Source organism: Humulus lupulus, chromosome 8, assembly GCF_963169125.1.
Source record: "Humulus lupulus chromosome 8, drHumLupu1.1, whole genome shotgun sequence".
Classification (NCBI taxonomy): domain Eukaryota; kingdom Viridiplantae; phylum Streptophyta; class Magnoliopsida; order Rosales; family Cannabaceae; genus Humulus; species Humulus lupulus.
Window position 1 is genome coordinate 20314129 of NC_084800.1, and position 6000 is coordinate 20320128.

Sequence of the window (6000 nt, forward strand, 5' to 3'; positions counted from 1 at the left end):
GGAGATAAGTGTAATGCCCCAAATTTCCTAATAAGGTTTATGACCTTGATTAGGAGGCCGGGAGGGCCATAATTGCTTTATTGAATTATTTAATGATAATATGCATGTGTTATGTGTATTAAATATGCATGTGAACCCATTTGTGATGAATTGGGTGATTTTCATATTTTGGCCATTTCGGGCATTTTTTGTATATATGTGAAATGGGCGTGGTGCTTTGTTATTATTTGGTTATGCCAGGGTTACCTAGCACAAGACGATCCTAGGAGGTAAGCTAGTGGGAAAGTCACAACGGGATTTAAGCTTGACTTGGAGTAAGTCAAGGGGTATTTAGAGCATTACCGGGTTATTGGGTAATGGGAATTAATATTTGGTGATAAATTGGGAGTTAGTAAGATCAGGGGGAAATTCTGGAGGTTTTGACTATTTTTTCCCCGGGGGTGTTTTCGGGACCCCGAGCATTAGGATAAGGGTTGAGGCTACTTAAGCTTGAAGTAACCTTTTAAAAGAATAAAAAGAACGTTCTGTACGTTCTCTCTCCCTCTAAGTTCCACTTTTGTCTCCCGATCGCTTTTTCGAAGATAACTTGAGTTCTAGGACTCGGATTCAAGCGAGGATCGAGGCATAGCGATCCTAGGAAAGATTAGAAGCTTATTAGCCGGAGGATTTAGTTGGAAACAACTCAAGTGGAGGTAATTCAAGTTTTAAGTTCTAAGTTTTTAAAGTTTTTAAGCTTGAATTGGATTTTGTGTTTTTGGGTGATTTGAGACTTGGGTTTTATGGGTTTTGGATCATGGGGATGTTTGGGAACTCAAACCTTTGGTCTCGGGATCATTCCCACTACCCGGATTAGTGAGGATTGATGTCTTGGAGGCTAAGTTTTAGTTAAAGGGTTGATTTTAGAACTTGAACTCATTGGATCACCATTTGTGGTTGTGACTAGGTTATCACTAGAGGCTTGGAATCGGGATCGTGCTTGTGGCTCATTTGTTGGTAGCTTGTGCTTGGACCAAAGGTAAGAAAACTGCACCCTGTGTATATGTATGACATGCATGGCTATTCTTGATGCATGTTGGTTAATTATTAAGTGTGACATGCATGGCTATTCTTGATGCATGTTGGTTAGTTGTTAAGTATGACATGCATGGCTATTCTTGATGCATGTTGGTTGATTATTAAACGTGACATGCATGGCGATTATTGGTGTATGTTGGATTATTGATTATTATGCATATGATGCATGAGAAACATGTGATTAGGACATGCTTTGTATACTGAGTATGTTTTCGTTTAGAGCTTGAGCCTCTGTATTGTGCATGGTCCTAATTGTACTAGTACCTGTTAAGTAAGCATGATGAATGCCTTGTTTATGGATATTGGACATGTGATATATGTTTGGTGGCATGGCTTACCTGTGTATGGCACTGACTTATTAGTTAGAATCGACAATGGTGTCAGATCCGTCTGTGAAGCTGTGACTTATTAGTTAAGTTCACCACGGGTTGAGCACTGGTCGTGTTTTACCGACCCAAGGGTCAGAGGTGGCAGTGCGTTGTGAACGCCGGGCCAAATAAAGATTAGATCTAATTGAGGTCGGCATTGAATGACTCATATGGGGTATTAATGCTGGACCGACCGGAAGGTCAATGAGAACTATAAGCGCTTGCCTGGTCTATGACCAGATGTTTATGGCCAAGGTACATGACCCCGGTGATTGTTTGTCACGTGGCCAGGGGACGCTGTCCATTGCACGACTCTAGGGTCGGGAGGAAGGTTATGTTGGTGACCATTCACCATGCACCTGTCCTAATCAAACATATAAAAGGATCACTTGTCAGTTAAGCCCTGGTGACCCTATCGTCACATGGCTAGAAGGAGCGATGCTCATTATTGTGACTTTTGGCTATTGTCACCTATTCGCTTGGACTGATAGTCCTGAATGGTTATTATTATCGTTGTTGAGACTATGTCACACTTTCTTGGTTTTCTTGCTGGGCTTTGGCTCACGGGTGCTACGTGGTGCAGGTAAAGGCAAGAGGAAGCTGGATCATCCTTGAGTTGGAGAGCTTAGGTGATGATGTGTACATATGCAGCTGCTCGTCCGCCACGGCCGAGGTTTAAAGTGGAACTAGGGTTGAACCCTGTTTTGCCGCTTTGAACGGCTTGTTGTAAATATTTTCTGTAATAAACTCTGAAACTTTATTTTTTTGGGATCCCAGTGTATATATTAAACGTTCTAGTGAAACGTTACATCTTAACCAAAATGTTTAAACCCTAAACCGCTAATCATACTTAGTTACACATTTTGGCCAAATGGCTCGATTAGCGAGTTTAGCACTGTTTACAAGGCACACCGTAACGGTCCCTGGAGTTTGGGGCATTACAATAAGACACAATCCGCAAAGTAGTGTGGGAGATTGGGATAACGTTGCTCGTATCTAAATAACCAGCAGCATCCTAATCCTACGCTAAGTTTAACGTGGGTAGTTTGAAAAAAATGAAGTAAACTGTTTTCTGAAAAATAACTTTTTCGACTCCTAAGGGGCGGGAAAAAAATTTGGTTTTTTCACCTGGCTTAAAGGTTGAATCTTTCGTCAACCTAACGTCCCAAACCAGTGATCCTAACTATCAAACTAAAGTCCTAACCTATACAAAGCATAAAGATGCACTCTTACCAAGCAATGGGAAATTTATACCAAAAAACCCTTAAAACCCTACTCAAGAACACAGAAGTCGCAGAGCATAAAAATGGCATGCATGGCGTAATGGAAATCTTAAAGAACAAAGTTCTTACTTGGGCGAAGATGGAGGTTCAGAAGAAGGCGAAAAATTCGAGTCGAAAGATCTTCGGCTAGACGTCAGACTGGTTTTGAAGCTCTATACTCTGGTGCAAGTTCATGAAAATATTGGCAAAGATGGTGAGTAAAAATTTCTTAAAGGGGAAGAAAAGCCTACTTATAGGGATCGAAGGTATGGCCAAAAAGCAGTAATCATCACTTCCCACTTTCGAAACGTGGGGAAATGTATAAGCCGTAAAATTGCCTTTTTGGAAACTGAAAAGGCTTGATTAGACATAATTATGTCGCGGTTTTATAAAATGCACGGGGATTCTGACAGACATCATGGGGATGTGAACGGTTGTTCCCTTAAGTTTCTTTATTGCTGGTCACACTAAACAAACTTGGGGGGCAAATATTATCCCAAAAATCGGAAGTGAATGACATGGCAAGCATTAAATACACGTGGCTGACACCTGGCAGAATCTGTGCTCGACCATCGACCAGGAAGACATCCAGTGTCATGCGATCGGTTTCTTCATACGACCAGCCTGGTCGTACACACATTATACGCGGAAAAGATCTTATGCAGTTATGATAGTATCCAAGATTATCTCCCATGATTTCCTGAGTATCTGACTATTTAGGAAATCATATCTGTAATAAATTAATGAAAAATCCTCCTTGAGCCTATAAATAAAGAATGAGGGCTCAAGGGAAAAGGATCTTCGACTTCTTCTTCTTCTTTTTTCTTACTTTCAGATCACGAGAAATTAGAGTTATTGTACTATTCCTAAGAGGGGACTGAAACTCATTGAACCCTAGTTCTTTGATCAATCCTCTGAGTCTTACATCAATAACAATCCAAGTGGATGTAGGTTATTACCAGATTCTGGGGCCAAACCACTATAAACCTTCGTGTTATTTATTATTTCTTCTTCACATTCTTTCCAATGTGTTTGTCCACATCAAGCGTATTTGACTCCGTGTCAGTTGGCCAAATTCAGGGTCAACAACGGAGTAGACGACCAAGCTGGTCGTATATAAAATCCAAATGTTATGTCAGGGGAATCTCCCTGGTCGATAGTCGAACAGAACCTCTGCCAGGTGTCAGCCATGTGTTAAAAATGTCTGCCACGTCATCCATGCCTATTTTTTGGATAACATTTTCTCCCCAAGTTTATTTATTGCGACCAGCAATAAGTAAACTTAGGAAAACAACCTTTCATATGCCCCACGAAATATGTTAGAGCCCTCGTGCGATTTTTAAAACCGTGACCTAATCACGTCTAATCAGGCCTTTTCAGTTTTCAAGAAACCACTCCGACAGCTGTTACACTCCCCCATGCTTCGAAAAAGGGAATTCATGATTACTACTTTTTGTCACACCTCGGTTTCTATAAGTAACCCCCACCTTCTTCTTTCAACCTTTTACTCGCCATTTCCTGCCAAGAACTCTCAAGAACTCCATCCTAGAGCTCAGAACTTCGAAGGTCTCCCGTCACTTTGCTTAAGGGTTCTTTGTTTGCAAGCCCAAAGTCGTCCCGTTTTAGAATCTCCAACCTTCATCCAGGTAAATTTCTTTGTCTTTTAAACTCTTTAAGATGCCATGCATACTGCTTTTGAGTTCTGAGACTTTTGCGTTCTTGAGTAGAAATTTGTGAGGATTTTGTATATACCGTTGATGCTTGATAGGGTAGTGTATTTTTTCTCTAAATAAGTTAGGAATCAGTTTGATAGTCAGGATCATAGGTTTAGGGCGTAAAATCGACGTAAAAATTCGATTTTTAGGCTAGTTGAAAAACCGGGTTTTTCCCGCCCTTTTGGAGTTGAAAAAGCTTCTTTTCAGAAAACTTTTTACTTTCACTTTTTGATCCATTTTTCAAACTAATAGCATAAAACTTAGTGTTTTGGTTAGAATGCTGCTGGTCGATAGACGCGAGCAACGTTATTCCAACTTTCAACATAAGCTCCCAGACTGTGCGTCTTATCTCCTCCTTTGTCTGTTTTGTTATCCAAAAAAACAAACACGGATGACGTGGCAGGTGATTTCTGGACACGTGGCTGACACCTGGCAGAGTTCTGTTAGAGTATCGACCAGTAAGATATTCCAAGCATAACGGTTGAGTTTTTCTTACGACCAGCCTGGTCGTACACTCCGCATATTTCAAAATAATTCTGTAAAGATCATAGTCAATCCCGAGATTGTCTCCAATAATTCCTGATTATCCGATTAATTAGGAGAGAATATCTGTAACAAATTAATGTAATCCTCCTTGAGCCTATAAATAGTGAAAGATAGTTCAAGGAGGGGACTCTTTTTTTTGGCTTTTTGATTACTGGAAAGCTAATACATTACGATATATTGTTTGTTCTTGAAAGGTCTGTGAAACTCGGAGAACCCTAGTTCTTTGATCACCCCTTCGAGATCTAATATCAATAATAGCTCAAGTGGACGTAGGTTATTACCAGTTTCTTGGGCCGAACCACTATAAATTATTGTGTGCTTTACTGTTTTTGTCATTATATTCATTCCAACATATCTGTCCACATCAAGCATTTTGACTCCGTGTCAGTTGACCAAAATGTGGGTCAACATTCTGGTGCTTTCATTGAGAGCTTGATACGAAATCGTTGATATAGTAATGGCGAAAACAATAAGGAAGATTGGGCAAGCGGCTAGCGCGGCACCATCTCAACTGCCTCCTCCTCCCCCCAATGTGGCTGAAAATGAGCCGCATTTGGAATTTGATGAGGAAGAATTGGATTCTGAGACGCTGAGGAATACCCTGGGGGTATTGCAGGATGAATTGGCCAATTTGAGGGCCAGCCAGGAAAGTGCTGCTGAGATTATGGCGCGGCAGGAACAAGAAATTGAGCGACAGCATCAGGAATTGGGTGAGAGACAGGCGGAGATGGACCACCGTCAGAGGGAGGCCATGGCAGCCCTCGAAGCAGCTCTACAGTTGGCTAGGAATCAGGCTGCACCTGCCTCACAGCCTAATCAACCTACAAATGGGCCACCCCAAAAGGGTCCCAATCCTAGCCCGCCCATTCAGCCCTCGAGCCCCCAGAGGCTCGAGCAGCCGCCAATGCCTCAGGAGGATGTCCCACCAAGGGATCCTGAAGCGCAGCCTCCATCCCAGGCTGGTCGCGGCAATCCCCCGCAACCAAGGCATAATAGGGCCGGGCAGCAGCCCCGTAGTCCTAGACGCCATAGGGG